Source organism: Lygodium microphyllum, unplaced genomic scaffold, assembly GCF_053477565.2.
Source record: "Lygodium microphyllum isolate KBCC unplaced genomic scaffold, Lygodium_microphyllum_v1.1.10 scaffold_42, whole genome shotgun sequence".
Taxonomy (NCBI): Eukaryota; Viridiplantae; Streptophyta; class Polypodiopsida; order Schizaeales; family Lygodiaceae; genus Lygodium; species Lygodium microphyllum.
In genome coordinates, this window is record NW_028229525.1 from 1071135 (window position 1) to 1089463 (window position 18329).

The 18329-nt window shown below is 37.4% G+C and overlaps 3 non-coding genes and 1 pseudogene across 3 annotated transcripts; 2 read left to right on the plus strand and 2 right to left on the minus strand.

Annotated features, from left to right (window-relative positions):
* The first annotated feature begins 6219 nt into the window (after nt 1-6219).
* LOC148009033 (18S ribosomal RNA) lies at nt 6220-7911 on the plus strand (annotated as a pseudogene).
* A 1875-nt stretch (nt 7912-9786) lies between these two features.
* TRNAM-CAU (transfer RNA methionine (anticodon CAU)) lies at nt 9787-9860 on the plus strand. The gene has a single exon. It is a non-coding gene; the product is annotated as a tRNA-Met (tRNA).
* A 7008-nt stretch (nt 9861-16868) lies between these two features.
* Nucleotides 16869-16942, minus strand: TRNAR-UCG (transfer RNA arginine (anticodon UCG)). Its single transcript has one exon. It is a non-coding gene; the product is annotated as a tRNA-Arg (tRNA).
* Nucleotides 16943-17945: 1003 nt separating this feature from the next.
* TRNAK-UUU (transfer RNA lysine (anticodon UUU)) lies at nt 17946-18018 on the minus strand. Its single transcript has one exon. It is a non-coding gene; the product is annotated as a tRNA-Lys (tRNA).
* Between the last annotated feature and the right edge of the window lie 311 nt (nt 18019-18329).

Here is an 18329-nt window from a genome sequence, read left to right on the forward strand (position 1 = left end):
TAGTAATTTACTTAAGTCTATGAGAACATTTGTATAAATATTAAAGCAGTGCAATATTGACCTTGTTGAGAGAATTGGATGATAAAACGCACTTTATGCCAAATCAATTCAACAGTTAATAAAATAAATAGCATAATGGATGCGAGCATGATAAAAGCAAGCATAATTAGCTTTTTAAGCACCTTGTCGTTTTTGCGTTCCAGGATATGGTGCTTTCCAAACACCTTGTCGTTCTTGTGTTCTATGGCTAACGTTTTTGCGTTTTATGGCGTTTTTCAAACAATAAGTTCTTCAGTGCTATAAGAATCAACGATTAGACTGGTCCTTAGTTAGTGGGCCTTTGGCCTTGCCGATGATAAAACGTTTTATTGTTAGAAATCGATTTTAGGTTGATATAGAAGACATAATAAATTATTGACTCCTATTCAGTTAAGTGACGTTTTGTCGTTGATACGCTAAAGCTCTTTGGCAAGCGGTTTTCTTATAGTGTCGTTAGCCAACATCCGTTTTCTTGCATAAAGAAACAGTCATTACCAATCGAATAGAAGATAAAAAAAATAAACTAGCATTGCTTTGAAAGGTTTGTATAGATTTGTTTCATATAAGTATTGGTAACGGATGCACTAATCAATCGTTTTGCCATCAAAGTCCTTGAAACAATTACTTCACATGTGCCGGCAAAGTGCTGGCAAGTCATATCCTATTTCTTGCCGGCAAGAACTTAATATTTAAAGCCATAAAACGCAAAAACTAAACGCCATAGAATGCAAGAACTTACCTTTTTTAGAAAACAAGGTATTAGTGAAAATGCCATAAAACACATTAATGGCAAAGTGTTGACATGTCATATCCTATTTGAAACTAAATAACTTTAGCCTAAAGAATAACGTGGTTAAAGTTATAAAACACAAGGTACTGACGAGCCATAGAATGGCCAAGTATTGACGAGCCATATCCTATTTTTTTAGGCAAAAACAACATATTTAAAGCTATAACATGCAATAACTAAACGTTGTCGAAAATGCCATAAAACGCATTACATTGAAATGTTTTTAAGGGAAGCATGTACATTTTTAAAGGAACTGGCTACTCTTAAAGTACTAATATGGGTTTGCAGGGCCAGCGTATATCCAATAAGCTAGTTTCATATTAATTTTCTTCATATATCTTTCTATTTATCCAATACCCGAAAAAATCGTTTTGAAATAAAAAGGTTTTCTTTTCAAAGGGAAAAGGAATTGAAACCGATGCGTTGTGACTTTAAGATCTTTTACCTTTGTTTGCCGTTCATTCCGGCCTCTTTTATCTTTATTCACTTTATGGTTATCCTTACGGGCACGTTTACCAAATAACATAATCTGAAACAAAAGAGATTCGAACCCTCGACAGCATGGTTCGTAGCCACGTGTTTTAATCCCCTGGGGAGAGGAGAGGAAGTGAAATGAATGAGGATAAAAACGTGTCCTTTAGCAGGCCTGACATTGCCGCTAGGTGATCTAAGCGAATCGCCCATCTTGCCTTAACATACCAGGCTAGACAATCTAGCAAGGTGATGAACCAAGGCAAAGCAATTCCGTCAAGAGGTGTGCCAGCTTATATGACTTTAATAGTAAACAGCAAGAATGGCATCATTTTAGCTAGGCCATCAAAATCAACGATTTAACCATCAAATAAAATCTATCACGGATCCAGTTAAGGTGCCATCCAATCTCGCAGAAAAAAGATTATTCCAATAGCGCCTTAAGGTGATTTGCTTAGTATGCGCGAAAGCCAGCGATAGCACGTAAAATTATTATTTAAGTTTGAGTCTTGCATCCGGAGAAAATGGAGTTGAACCCTTCTCGCCCCGATCTTTTTGAATAAAACTACCAGATGGCTAACATCCTGTTTATCATACTATTCATTGTACTGTCTTAATCTTTATTCCATATATCGTGATATCTGGTTTAAAGTTTAAACCAATTCTCATACCATCTAAACTGTCGAATCCTAAACTCATTCTTTTCTTGTTGAAGAAACACTGTCCTCGATGTTTTGACGGTTTCTTTGATTGCGGTTGCAGTTTTTGATATTTATAGCCAGTTTTAATAGGGAGGGTTTATCAAGCCCTCATTTTTACGTGCTGCCGGCCTAGCAAGTCAACATGTAACCATTTTTTTGATGAGATACTTTAAAAATCAATTTACCATAATCACACATACATAATCGGAGTGATAAGGGATAGATTGGTACATAACGTTAGATTATTAGACATTATCGTAGCCTAATAGATGTAATCTATATGGTTTCTTCATTTAATAAAAGAAAATCCAAAGCCTCATATGAGTTGCTTTTGTCATTTCAGTGACAGGTTCAATTTAATTCTTTAAAAGACGACACCTGCGCAAGCAATAGGCGACTGCACGCTTATTGAGCAAATATCCATTTCAGATAATCATCCTTAGAAACCGCTTCCATGACGATAAGCATGAACGCATAATTGGTTCCACAGATCTCGCTGCACTAGCCATAATAAACTCCCTCTCATTATATAAAAATGAAAGTCTAATTCGAACAACCAGATACGACATCACATTTAACACCTGGAAAAGGTACAGCCCAACTATAAAATACATCAGCTAAAGTTATAATCATACATGAATGAGTTTTAGCCGATACAACCACTCAATTGTCCACTTCTGATAAACATAATTAACCCAATTACAAATCATCCTCTGAAAGCATATAACTGTCGAAAGTTAATAACTATTCATCGGAACTGTTATAGTCCGAATACTCATAAGGTTGGGTTGGCAGCCAGCCATTTCTCAGGCTCATTTGCCACCCTCCAAACTGTACTTGCGAGTCTCCCCGCAAACAGCTCTCCACGCCTATTGATACTTGAAAAATAAGCTAGTATTTTATGGGTTCTCATTTCAGCTTGCCAGAGATGAGATGTTACGACTTAACTTAGTATATCAACTTTGCCTACTGGCCAGAAATTTCCGACAATCTGTTTTCCCTCCAATGAAACCATGGCCTTATTTTCGGCAAAAAGAAGCAACCTTTTTTTGCTTAAACGGCCATACAACAATATGTTTTATCGAAAACAATATTTACATGTCCAGCAACCTATGGCCACTTTTTTGCAACCTTTAGCTATGGGATTTTACTGTTTCTTGCTTGCTGTGAGCCTTTGAAACCCTAGTAAAATATAAGCGCTGGTCTCCTTTAGTGAAGTGCTCGTGTTTGCCTAAACCTATTGTGAGACCTCCATTTCCAAGGTAGACAAAGTTATCATAGTTGACCCAACGCTTCCTTTTCGATGCTTTAGTAACAATTAAAATAGTTATTGTCAATATATCGGAAATTTCCTATTTCAGAGATGACAAGGTTGGGCCCATTGGGCTCAAAACTATATGCCATTAGCTGTGGTGTTAATGCATTTATTATTTATATTATAATTTAAGCTACCATATATTGCCTGTATCGGAAACAAGAATATATGCCCTTAATGGCTTTGGGAAAGGAGCCATAGGCTTTTTATTGGCTATAGACTAAAAGAGCATTTTCAATCTTATAAGGCTAAATATAAGAAGGTAACATTTCTTTTTTTTGTTTGTTTCTGGCATGCTCTAGTTCCTTGAGTCTTTCGACGCCAAACGCTTTAAGCATTGCGTCTGTTCCGGTAAGCCAGATGTTTTGTGGACTATTTAATTAGTCTGGCTTAGCCTTTGTTGCACTTCTATCATCTTTGTAAAAAGACGCACTCCGATACCGTTAATAACCAATAGCTTTAATGGTAATGGCTGGATCTATTATTTAGTCCATTGCATACAATAAGGCAAAAAATAGTATGGCGATAAACATCGAAATGAAACTGGAAAGAATGGTCCAAATGATCTCTATAGTAGTTCCATGCATTATTCTCCAGGGAATAGGATTTCTCTTAACATGGAAATACCACAAAGTGCGAACCAACATCCATAATACAAAAATCATAATAATGGTTAAAAAGACTGAAATGTCATGATGTAGGTCAATTATTCCTTACATCATGGGTATGGCTGCGTCTTAAAATCCCAATTACCAAGGTTCCGCGGCATCGCAAAAAGCAATAGAAACGAATAGCTGGGTTCTCGGAATCGTTTGGTAGAGTTTCTTTTCTCAGATCGGCAAGGCCGCATCAAAGATACTCGCGTCAACGGAGCTGACATCATAGCAAAAGTGCTTAAGCGTTCTAGCAACTTGCGACACGAGGTTCACTTGTTTCTGATGTTTATAACCGTTCGTTCATTAAAGAGAGGTTGCTTTTAAGCATCCTAACGGCCCTGCTTTTGATTCAGCTTCTGCCTCAACATCTTTTGATTTAGCAAAAGGAGGATTATGTTGAACCTGTTCATCAATAGTGCAATCAAAAGGGTGTTGAACCTTCTGTTCATCTCCTTTTGAATCAAAAGTCTCAATTTCAGGCGCACCTTCTGTTCTAGCGCTTTAAACATTGCCAAGGAGATCCTTCCACCCACACCAATGGGCGTCGAAACGGATTTTGGAACCTATTTACATTTTCTATGAAAGGAACGGTCAACGAGCCCGCCGGTACGGACGCCATTAAGAGGACCCCCAATAATTTATTGGGAACTGTACGAAGTATTTGAAAGACAGGGAAAAAGTACCATTCGGGTAATATTTCCAATGGAGTCGCAAAAGGATTTGCTGGTTCACCAATCATTGATGGTTCCGGAACCGCAAGACCCACAGTACATGCAAACGTCCCTAAAATGACTACTGGAAAAATATATAATGGGTCGAGTCCATTTATTAGCTTTTTCTAGTGCAGAAAACTTGTAATTCCTTACTATCTGGCATAATTGTCTTGTTTCATCCTGAATATGAAGTTAGTTGCAACAGGTTGCTGGAGGCAGCAAAAATAGTACAGGTTGCCAGGCTAAAGGATTGGTTCATTTTTTTTTTCAAGCCAATAAACTTATTTTTAGTGAAACTATTCATAATTCTGCGACTGGAGAGCAACCAACAAAGAAAGATGGAGATCCGGCATTATGGCGCGTGATCCTCCTAACCCTAGATAAAAGGTGGAAAGCGAGGATAAAGTGCTTTAGTTAAGTGTCATTGCTTATGACGTTATTGCTGTAGCCTCAAGGAGGTTTGGCCATTGCTTCAACCTTCCCGAATTCCTGCAGATTCGGGTCGTTTTCCGCCACCGGAACGTCTTGAAATAATTCCCATATGGTGCGGGAGACTCAATTGATCTAGACTCAGAAGCTGGGATTTGACCCTTTCCATCGATCGGTTGGGCCAAAGCATTTACTGGCTTAAAGGCCTAAGAAAGAATTACTAACTGGTATTTGCGCAATTTTTCCCGTTGCTTTTACGGAACCCCCTTCCTGTATGGTCGAACCATCGCCCATCAGTACTTAGCCAACATTATCAGATTCTAAATTCAAAGCGATGCCTACTGTACCATCTTCAGATTCTACCAATTCTCCAGCCATTACTTTGTTCGAACCATGAATGCGGGCTATTCCATCTCCCACTTAAGGTACAGTGCCAGTATTAACAATTTCCATTTCTGGGGATCGGATGGGTCAAAAACAGCTAATTCGTATAAAGCCATTGAACCCGCAATACTGGCCGGAAACGGCGAGCAGACAGTCTTTGATTCATAGCAGTGCAGCTCTTGACGTACGGGGCTTTCCCTTACTTTGTTTCCGGAGTACAGTAGCTAAAGAGTGCAGTATTTGACTATTTATTAGGCATTTCCTTCGACCGGAAAAGTGGCCATTGGTTCACGATACGAATACTGTTCTAGGGATGTCGCTAATAGTTTCTGCTAGACAGAAGTACTGTTTTGAACGGGCTGGCTCAGCAGCAACTCCTGGTACTGTAGCCGTGGGAACGACGGTTCGGTACTCGTTGCTGTGACTGAGCCTAGGGGTTGTCTTTCATAACAATAGCAAGTTCGTAACTGATAGGTGCAAATAGGGTTGTGTTTATACAAGTTCGACAAAAAAGGAAAAGCAATGAATCCTTTGGTTTCCGGTAGATGGAAGATCTGCATGAGCGATACAAGAATTCTTGTATAATAACAATCTTTGGTATCCGGAATGTAAGATGATTCGCCTTGCCAGTGGCCGTTCCGCTTACGGTTGTTAGTAAAAGCTAATAACTTACTAAGAAATCATCATCAACCTGCCTCATATGGCAGAAATTCACTAAAAAATTGGGCTTGATCCTGGCCCAGAATGAACGCTAGCGATATGCTTAACACATGTAAGTTGGATGTCATTTCTGTTCCAGTTTTATGGAATAATTGAAAAAAAAGTAGCAAACGGGTGCGTAACGCGCAGGAATCTGCCAAACAGTTCGGGCTAGATCCCGAAGCAACGCAAGCAATAAAGCTATGCGAGAAGATAATAAAGCGCTGTTTGATGAGCCTACGTAGTATTAGGTAGTTGGTTGGGTAAAGGCCAACCAAGCCTACGATGCTTAGCTGATCTTTTCGGATGACCAGCCACACTGGGACTGAGATACGGCCCAGACTCCGCCGGGAGGCAGCAGTGGGGAATCTTGGACAATGGGCGAAAGCTTGATCCAGCAATATCGCGTGGGTGAGTGAAGAACGTCGCAAACGCGAGGAATGGCAATACCGCTTGTAAAACCCTTTCGTCAAGTGTGCGATGGTGACAAAACTTAAAGAAGAAGCCCCGGCTAACTCCGTGCCAGCAGCCGCGGTAAGACGGGGGGGGCAAGTGTTATTCGGAATGACTGGGCGTAAAGGGCACGTAGGCGGTAAGTTAGGTCGAAGGTTAAAGACGCCAGCCCAACTGGCGGAATGCTTACGAAACCAATTTACTTGAGTGAGATAGAGAAGAGTGAAATTTCGTGCGTAGGGATAGAATCTGGAGATACACGAAGGAACGCCGAAGTAGCGAAGGCAGCTCTTTGGGTCTCTACTGACGCTAAGGTGCGAAAGCTTGGGGAGCAAACGGGATTAGATACCCCGGTAGTCCATGCCGTAAACGATGAGTGTTCGTTTTTGGTCTGCGGATCGGAAGCTCAGCTAACGCGTTAAACACTCCGCCTGGGGAATACGGTCGCAAGACTGAAACTCAAAGGAATTGACGGGGGCTTGTACAAGCGGTGGAGCATGTGGTTTAATTCGATACAACGCGCAAAACCTTACCAGCTCTTGACATAGAAACACTTGGCGTATGCACATTTGACATATGAACTAGTGTACTTGTTCTTAACGGGATAAGATAAAAATTCGTACAGGTGCTGCATGGCTGTCGTCAGCTCGTGTCGTGAGACGTTTTTGGTTAACTCCTATAACGAGCGAAACCCTTGTTTCATGTTGCTAAGACATGCTGTTTACAAAGGATCCATGCCGTCTTTCATCAGCAGCCGTACAGCTCAATGGTTGCTTGAGATCGACGGTATTCTTTTTATTGGGTGTTGCACTCATGAAAAACTGCCCGTAGTTTTACTATGGAGGAAGATGGGGATAACGTCAAGTCCGCATGGCCCTTATGAGCTGGGCTACACACGTGCTACAATGGCAATTACAATGGGAAGCAAGGCCGTAAGGTGGAGCGAATCCGTAAAGATTGTCTAAGTTCGGATTGTTCTCTGCAACTCGAGGACATGAAGTTGGAATCGCTAGTAATCGCGGATCAGCATGCCGCGGTGAATATGTACCCGAGCCCCGTACACACCGCCCGTCACACCCTGGGAATTGGCTCCGCCTGAAGCATTGAGCAGGGATCACTTATTAGTAAAGTGCATTATGCTTCCGTTAAGTGTAATTCACTTTAGTTTTAAAGGTGTTTCCGCTACATATTATGGTTGGGTCAGTAACTGAGGTGAAGTCGTAACATGGTAGTCGTAGGGGAACCTGTGGCTGGATGGATTCTTCCAGAAAGATGAAGATACAAGCTAAAAATCTCATATATGCGTTAATTAGCCTATTTTTTATCTGTTATTTTAATGATATTTTACTAGTAGCTAAAGGGCATTTTTGATGAAATCATTGTGGCCATTGTTTGTAGCTCAAGGAAGGAACCTTGCCAAGGAGATCCGGATAGTCCTGCTAGAAATAAGTTTTTAAAAAGCCCACATTACGCAAATGGGTTGGCTGAAAGCTAGCCTACGAGCTTTATAGTATGTACATAATGTGGCTATGTCATATGGTTAAACGATCTGCCATCTGCGAAATTAGGATCCTGGCACTGAAAAAAAAAGTATTGGCTAGTTGCTTAATCCATGCATGACTATATAAAATAAGGAATCTCCGATAGTAAGTTTCATATAAGGCTATAATAAAATTGCCCCCATTGTAGTTATCCATGGGTTGCCTCCATGTAACCGTGGGGCAAATTGAGAGGAAACAAAGCAGCTTAAAATTTTCTCTCAAAGAAAACCTCGTAACATTCCCAAAATGTGAAACCTAGACGGTACCTGTTAAGTGGTAGAAATAGGGTCTCTAACTCAAAGGGGAGCCACTATTACGTACTTGAAAAAAAGGGTATTTGCTTTGACGAATTTGTTGTCTCTTATTATTACACATGCTCGGTAAATTAGTTTTCAAATAACTAGGTAAGGGAAACAAAAAAGTATGTCAAAATCACGTATATGGAAGCGATACGAAAAAGGCGTTATGGCCTTAAAAGCACTCCCTAACCCAGATTCAGACCGATAAGTGAAAGAGAGTAAGTTGAAATGATATGAATAAGGGATACTCCTGTGTGTGTAAAAAAAAGAGCGTTACTTTCCGTTACGATCGTTTCGGATATTCCTTAAAGCTGATCTACGCATAAGAGAAACCAATGATTTAGACTATAAAAGATAGATCGGGTGAAAACATGCCGTCCTAACGTAGCCAAAAGTTTTGTCATTTCGCATTACATAGGGTATGCCATTTCGATATTTTATTTCTGTATATAAAAGGATAGCGGTTGATTAGGGCCTTTATTTAGACAGCTGATTAAACAGAGCATTGTTTAGGATGTAACCCCATTATAGCTTCGAGCTGTGTACAAAAGGTTCTTAACCTTATTGTTTGTTAACATTGAAATGAAGTTCCTTAGCGTTGGCCTTTTCGATGTAACTTTATTGACATTTATTAGTTATGAGCTTATAGGCTTAAAAGATATTAAGCTTGGTCACAGCAACGGATACTGGATTATTACTTTTATGGCTATAGTATAGCGGAGTTGTTGTTGAGCTAGCTTATTTGAAACAATACTTTTGTTTCATAAAAGCTATTAGCGACCTTTAAGCAGGCAAGCAAATAGTATTTCTATTAAATCACGTAAGAGACCAATAATCACTTTCCCGGTTGAAACCACTGGCTTGAACATAAAAGCATATGATGACAGAAACAATTAGGCTCTGCTCCATATCTTAACCATTTATTGGTTGCCATATTAGTAACTTAAAGTCGGTATGGTTAAAGATACTGTCTTGTCACTTTGGTTCCATAATTTGAAGTTCTGGTTGTGTCTAGCGTATCATTAGCGTTGAATCTAATTTCAGTGGTCATAGTCGCTTAGGAGCGGACTCGAATCACTTACTTAAAGATTTTCAGTCTTTTGCTCTAACCAACTAAGCTACCTAAACTGCTATAGGAATGGCAGACAAACCATTGATATTATTATCTAAGATTACTCAACAAAGCATGTATTAATGATTAAAGCTAGCCAAATAGGTTATGAAGTTGGTTTATGAAAAGGACTTTAAGTTCGTTCCATTGCTTGTGACAAATTGATCGAATTGATAGTGCGCTATGGGCTTATAGTTTGAATGGTTAAAACGTGCCGCTCATAACGGCAATATTGTAGGTTCGAATCCTGCTAAGCCCATATTTGTGATGGAAGCTCAATTTTTTCGTCTCTGGCCTTGCCTTTTTTTTTGGGTTACCTTTCTATGGAGTATCGCCAAGTGGTAAGGCATTGGTTTTTGATACCAACAAGCAAAGGTTCGAATCCTTTTACTTCAGCTCTGTACGACTATTATTTGTTTCAAAGGGTTATCATTTACCAAAAGTGTAATTTGTCCCTTTCCGCAATTCCTTTAGGCATGAAAGTTAAGAGGTTTCGTTTTGCCATATTATTGGCTTTATTTCTTAGAAATGTAGAAGCTAAAGGGTTAATGCATATTTGTCTATAAGTTAAGGTATTGGTTTTAGTTAGCAAAACCATCCGATTTGCCTGGCCAATAAGGATTTCATACAAAAAAACTACAAACAATAAAGGTAAAATAAAGTCAATTATCCACCCCAAAGGGTTAACTCCGTTATCACATAAAAAAATAAACAAGTTGCAAATATGCCACTACGAACAGCAAACAGACACGACTACAAAAATTAGAAAAAACCTGTCATCCACGATATAGATGAAGTATAATAGAATCCCTTAAATCTCTGAGTGAAGTATTTATATCCGTTAAGTTTTGACGAATTCCTATTCCTAACTCATTATTCTCAAGGAGAATTATATCTATAGGTATTTTCTCTATTTTTGCATATAAATCTGTTGTGTTTTGATAAATAGAATTGTATTCGCGTAGAAGATATTTCGGGACGGGTTGATAACATGACCAACTTGTAAACTCTTTTCAATAGATTCAGAATCCATGAGAACCCGACTAGCTAAACCATTTCAATCAACAAAGATTTTAGCTTTATTTTTATCTTCTGCAGTTACTTCTATAATATTTCCGATTGCCAAATTTCTTAACTATTAGATCATTTGCCAACTGAAGCCATTCTCTAATCCCTTGATAATGTTGGCCAGTAGCCATGATATTCTCATAGTTAAGAAAAAGACAAAAAGCATTATGAATAACATCTGACCATTCTTTATCATATATTTTGATAGAATTATATATTTCTAAAATATTAATTAATTTCTGACAGCAAGAAAGAGAATTCATGTTATTCATTAAATTCTTTGGTTTATATGCATACAGTCCCGCGGGGAGGCAAAGCCTGCCCCTTCAATAGAAGCTTTAACAACAATGCCTTATATTTGCTTGTTTCAGCGTATTTTGTGGATAGTTTCTCAGAAATCTATAGCATTCTGTTGGAACACATCCTGTCTTTTAACCTTCGTAGTTCTATGCATAGTTGATATTATAGCTCCAATCATGGCTACTAACAAAATAAGACTAGACACTGGAAACGGGACCAGATAATTGGTATAAAGTAAATTGCCCAATGCTTGCAAATTTGTCCAGCCTTATATCTTTTCAGCATACACTGTATATCTTGGATAGATTGTATTTGAATGGCTAGATAATACTGGGATGTAATCATTATCTAGAATGACAAAGATTTCTAACCGAGAAATTAATCCAATAGTACCACCTACCGGTAAATAGCGCAATATATTTTCATGAATTTCCGCTATTTTAATGTCTAACATCATCACTACAAATAAAAATAATACGGCAATAGCACCTATATAAACTATTGAAAAGATCATAGCAAAGAACTCAAGACCTGACAAAAGTAGTGAACCAGAAGTGTTGCAAGAAACGAGGATGAGAAGGGAAACGGAATGGACAGAGTTTCTAGCACATATGACCATAATAGTAAAAACTAAACTCAAGCCCGCAAAGACGTCAAAAAGTAGCATGGTTTTTTCGTTTATTTTTATTATCATATATTAATGACGGTTTGTTCTTATGTCAAATTTGACCCTAAAGATTTGGCAATCACGTAGTAGCACCAAGCTTATCATTACTTGGGGAAGACCCGATGCGATAAGGATACACAATCGAACGCCAAATTGATTTGCATAACCGCAAATGGCAAGCCATCCGGGCATGTTCCATTTGGTGATGGCGGTTGTTCAGGACTGGTTTCCTTTATAGCCGAAAGTTCTCCAAAAGTATGAAAAGCCGGAGGACTTTATATCATCCATTCCAGTGTGGTTGAATCTTATTCACCAGCCCGAGGACTCGAAGCACACTTGTCTTCGCTACTCAGAGTTTTAAGAACAACTACAAAAAGACGAAAGATCCCCAATACAAAGACATAAAAGCCAAAACTACTTAAAGCATTCCATTCGCCGTAAGCATCTGGATAATCGGGAATGCGACGGGGCATACCCGAAAGCCCTAAAAAATGCATTGGAAAAAAAGTCATATTTACACCAAAGAAAGTAATCCAAAAATAAATTTAACCCAAAGTCTCTAGATAATGAAACCCAGATATTTTACCTATCCAGTAGTAAAATCCTGCAAATAAAGCAAAAACAGCTCCCATAGAAAATACATAATAAAAATGTGCAACCACATAATAAGTATCGTATAAAGCAATGTCTATCCCAGAATTAGCCAAAACTATACCAGTAAGTCCTCCTACAGTGAACAAAAAAATAAAACCTACTGCAAATAACATGGATGTTTTATATTATATTGAACCTCCCCACATGATAGCAATCCAACTAAAAATTTTAATTCCAATAGGCACAGCAATAATCATAATGGCCGCTATAAAGTAAGCACATGTGTCCACATCTAACCCTACGGTAAACATATGATGAGCCCAAACAATAAATCCAAAAACTCCAATACTAATCATAACATATACCATGCCTAAATAGCCAAAGACAGGTTTTCTAGCAAAAGTAGAAACAACGTAACTAATAATACCAAATCCCGACAATATCAAAATATAAACCTCTAAATGACCAAAAAACCAAAACAAATACTAATATAAAACAGGATCTCCCCCTCCGGCAGGATCAAAAAAGCTGGTATTAAAGTTCCAATCGGTTAATAACATAGTAATCGCACCTGCTAATACAGGTAAAGATAATAAAAGTAGAAATGCTGTCACTAAAACAGACCAAACAAATAAAGGTAATCTATGTATGGTCATTCCAGGTCCGCGCATGTTCAATATAGTAGTTATGAAGTTAATAGAGCCCAAAATAGAGGAAACACCTGATAGGTGAAGACTAAAAATGGCTAAATCGACAGCTCCTCCAGAATGACTTGTTATACTACTTAAAGGGGGATAAACCATCCACCCAGTGCCACTACCTACCTCTATTAAAGCTGAACTTAATAAAAGCAACAGCGAAGACGGCAACAACCAAAACGAAATATTATTTAATCGCGGAAATGCCATATCGGGTGCACCTATAGGAATCGGAACAAACCAATTGCCAAATCCACCTATCATCGCCAGCGTAACCGAAAGGGATATCGTTAAAAAGGCGTGAGCGATTATTAACACATTATAAAGTTAATGATTTCCACCAAGGATTTAATGGCCAGGTTATGCTAATTCCATACGGATTAATACTAGAAGGCATGTACCCATTACTCCAGCCATGGCACCAAAAATGAGATATAAAGTGCCTATATCTTTATGGTTTATGGAAAACAGCCATCTCATAACAAAACGGTTCATTCCTGCAAAAGTGTTTTTCTTACCGCACAAAATATTGATAGGTATTAGAAAATAGAGGCTGCGTAATTAAGTAAAAGCATATTATAATGTTCCGTCTAAAGGAAAAAGCAAAGCCAAAAAATACTTTAGTTTCGTAATTGAATATTTATTATCCATACTACGGCAAAGCAAAAACTTTCATACGCCCAATAACTATGCATGGGCTGCCTAGTTAATTAATTGCAATGCTATGGTTTACATAAGACACAAAAAGATTAATTTCTATACAGAAAAAGCCAATAAAAAGGCACTAGATCATGTGATAAGATCTAAGCAATGCCATAATTTACATTTAAAGGCCAGAAGATAGGTGAAAAGAATAGCTAATTTGTTTCCATCTTGCAATGGGTGATTTATTTTAATGAAAGTAACTAATATTGCTTCTTTTTTTAACCAAACTTATAACCTATATTGGCGTCTTCAATCATTTTTCTAATTAAACTAAAGGTTACTAGGGTTAAACCATACATCACTTTTGGCACTGAAAAGACTTTAACTGCCAGACCGATCGAACAGATAAGAAAAAATCCCGTCAATGGCCCCGATCATTATTTGAAGAGGAGGAAAAAGCAGCTCACTTATGTTTTATAGAAAATACCTATAGATTTATATAACATTAACCATAAGGCCTCTTATATTAGGATATATGGCAATTTCCCTTTGAAATGTCTCGAGTGTATTTTTGATCCTATGAAAGAACATTTCTTTTGTTTTTGAGTTCAAATTGATCAAAGACTTCATTTTAAGACAGAAGATTCATTGTTTCGACAAAAACGTCTACTAAATGACTCTATAGGATTCCACTTTCCGTTTTTTCCTTCATGCACGATACTCTCTTTGTATGATTCCGGTAAAAACGCTGAAAATTAATCTGATCAACTTGCAGTATCTTTTAAACTTTGTCCTTTTTGAGTTTCGCATAAATTTTTTTTTAGATTTTGCCGTTGCATTGTAAGGTGCTTTAAAGTAAGTGCTCTTACAGGCAAGTCAGTGACCATTCTACGGCTATATGTCGTTGCTTTTTTTATTTATAAAATTGTATAAGAATGGATAGAAAGTTAGCTTTGAAAAGAGAGGCAGCTAAAAAAAACCATATCTTTGCAATGTGAAATTTCATTTCCTAACATATTCCTTACCCATTCTATAAATAAGCATTAAATGTTTTAAAGAAGATTCCTCAAATCAGATCAAAACAGTGCCTACAATCAGATCCTAAGGTTACTTCATTTGTATGCACTCTGCTCCGGCAACAGATAACTGTCTTAAGACATTTTATCATGTAACAATTAAACTTTGGTCACAAGTTTGCAGATAGTTAGTGTACGGATTCGTTTTATATACCGTTTCATTAAGGCGGTACATAAGTCTAAACCATCACTATATCATATTATAGTCTCTAAGTCTGGGCAGCCAAACCCTCAGTGCCTATTCTCCTTAACCAATGTTTACATTATGACACCATTCTTGCTGTATAGTCAACAGCCTGTTATAGAAAGTGGTTTCATAACTACATTTATGACGACATAGTCATTACTAAAAAAAATTACATTATAGCCTACTAATATATGGTTCAGTTTTACAGGATGCCGATTTCAATAGATAAGCCCATATTTGTTAACTTTAGGTAATATTAAATTTGCCTCTCGGTTTATGTTTAAGGGTTTAAGCTTTTTTCGTTCCGTCTGTTTCCTTACCAAAGAGGGCTTATGATTAGCTAATGGTAACTGAAGATAGGACCAAAACGATTAACCGAGACGTCGTTAAAACAAAGAACCGTTTCCGTTTTGCAGAAAAGTTCCTTTCGCTTAGTTTTACTTTTCAAGTTTCCAGGATGTTCTAAGGCAATCGAGATAATGGCATATAGTCTAGTCACTGGACTACAATATGCTAAAGCAGTTGTGTTACTAAGAATGCTGGCCGGTGAGCCACTAAAGGCAGAGTTTGAGGGCTTTTAGATTTTCTTATGGAAAACAGCTTTCATTCCCTTATATCCTTTCTTTCCTTTTACCAATGGGTAAGTGAAATTATTTTTGTATCTTTGGTAAGAAGATGGAACATTATAAGAATCTTGAAGGTTGGGTATTCAAAACAAGCCAAAATCTCAAAGTTTATTTTAATGAGCCCAATAAAGTAAAGCAACAAGACAATAATCTAATGACATAAAATAGTTACAAGTAAGTAAACAAAAACTTTTAACTTCTATAGATATGAAGAGGGCAAAAACCATAACCTCGGATGATTTTTCTCGAAGTTCCAGAAAATGCCCTAACCGGATCAATTTACCCATTTCACGCAATTTGGTTGGTTACGTGTCTTTTATAGCACCTTTTATGTTATGCCATATAGAAAGGGATTGTCTAGAATCGGTTGGATCCTTAAACTATGAAAACGACTTTCACATGATGGCGTAGGATAAGGCGAATCCTCTATCTAAGAAGAACGGGATGTGGTTCTTAGAGAATGTTTTCATCTCGGTGTTTTCTTTTTATACTCTAGTGTTTCCAGAGCTTTTTAGTGGTTGCATAGAATGGTCAAAGCCTTACAGACGACGAAATTGCTAAAAAGAAATATTTCTCACACGTGTTCTTTAGGAGAGATGGGTTTCTCACGAGTGCTTAAAGGATAGGCTATTGATATTTTCTTTCCCTTGGAATGGAATTCTTTTTACTTCCATAGCTCTTTCCCTCTAACTCCATCCTGTCACATCGTCGCCGTTGCTGCACCTTTTGTAATGTTACGTGGGTAGGAAAGCATAGAAATAAAATAACCGACGATATGCCTAGATAAACCAGTGGATATAGAGAGCGGATACGAAATAAAAGAAGATACGACGTCTGCAAGTCGGAAACGATCATTTCGTATCAAACAGTATAATCTCAGACTAGGCTATGAAAGCTAGAGAAGCGTGCTTGGTCCAAATCCAAGCACCCGGCCAAGACACTATATAAACAAAAAAGGTTCTCTGCCACATTGCTTAAGGGGTACGAGAGGATTGGTTTTTAAAAAACTACTTTTCTTTTATTTATTAGAACGGCATAAAAAACAAATAGTTGCTTTAACGCCTGCACTGAATATGGGCCTGTCCTATGACGTTCTAAACCCAGTTCACGTACCTTTAAAAGACAAACAGTCGACGTCAAAATACCAAACTTTCCTGTCGATGTGCATTGGGCTAGCTTTGAATTTCCTCATTTCACAAAGGTTTACTTTCTTGTTTCCACATTAAATCAACTACCAAATATCCCTAATGCTTAATGGCACAGGTAAAAAACAAACAAAAAAGCCCCTGGACCTGAAATCGTTGGTTTCGCATCGAATAGACATATAGATTAATAAGTAAGTAAACCAAAGTAATTAAGGCTTTTGAGGGCCAAAACTAAGAATAGACAGCGATGTGTCTTGCGTGTGCATCGAAGAGGACTTGAACCTCTAACCACCTGGTTCGAAGCCAGGCACTCTATCCAATTGAGCCATCAATGCTAAAAAAATGTAACTTGACATGGCTTTTTCCATAGGAACATTCATAAAAAATCCAGTGTATTTAACCATATCTTCTTTTTTAATGACGGTATCATTATTGAACATAATAATTCCTATCTTCTCATTCTCAGAATTTGAAGCCATTCCTTTGGAAAGTAACCTCATAAAGTTCACTATGTGATTGATATAGAGGAAAGGGATGAAATTTTTCTCGCCATGTTAGTTCGTATTTATTTGAAAGAAAGTAAGTTTTAACGGAATAAACTAAGTAAATGGAGCGCTAAAGCCAAATATGTATCCATAGCTATGCAGAGACGGAGAAAAATAGATAGGTATAATTGAAAGATGAAAAACTACGCAAACGAGTTAACATTTATATAGTTTTAAATCATAGAATCAAATTTCAAAATGAGCCCAATGCAACTACTTTTTGCTTCGTTTTATGGGATTTTGTTATTTGATTTAATTGGCAAAAATGGATAAGAAACGAATAGACGAGTAAGGTATTAATTGCAATTCTTTTAATTTGAGTCAACTTAAACCATTTTATTTCCTTGCGCTTTATTGCTTTGTTTGGCAATGTTTATTTCTTTGCTTTGCTTGAGCTAAGTTTTTTATGACCTGCTGGGCGATTTAAACTTTCTGACGTTAATGGATAAAAGCAAATAATTCTACAATGATATTTAGATATGAAATTGAAGGTCAGCCTCCATTATATGACATTAAAATTACATCGTAAATTCTGATAGTAATAGTATTTTTTTCTTCCGAAAATCCCTGACCAATTTTTTGTCTTTTCACTCCCTAAAAGAAACAAAGGAAAAAATGATTTGCCATTATGTTTTTTTTGAATCTTTTGTTTTCTTTATCGCGGTTAAACGAAGGGATGAGCTCATGTTTGCCCTTTTTCACAAAAGGGCGGTCTGGATTGGAGATTATCATGGCATAATAATCTCCATTAGACGGTACCATCTGCCTAAAGCATTTAATGTTTTAATGCTTCTGAGTATAGCAGGACTTGAACCTGCGACCATTAGATTAAAAGTCCAATGCTCTACCAACTGAGCTATATACCCAAATATTATTCTATTATTATTAATATTAATTAGAAGAGAGATTTCTATGTGGTAATTAAACGAAAAAAAACAACTCTGATGCGAGTTTTTCTTTGATTTTTCCTTTCTTTGGGATGTTCGGCAATGAAATTACGATTTTCACAGAAATTACTTAACGAAAGAAAGCTTAAGACAACAATTAGACAACATAACTTATGAATACTGGAAATGTTTAACCCGAAACTCTTAATTCTATTTGTAGCGTTACTAATCCAATTCTTGCCATTGCAAGCCTTACAAGAAATGGGAAATAATGAATGCAAGCTATACAA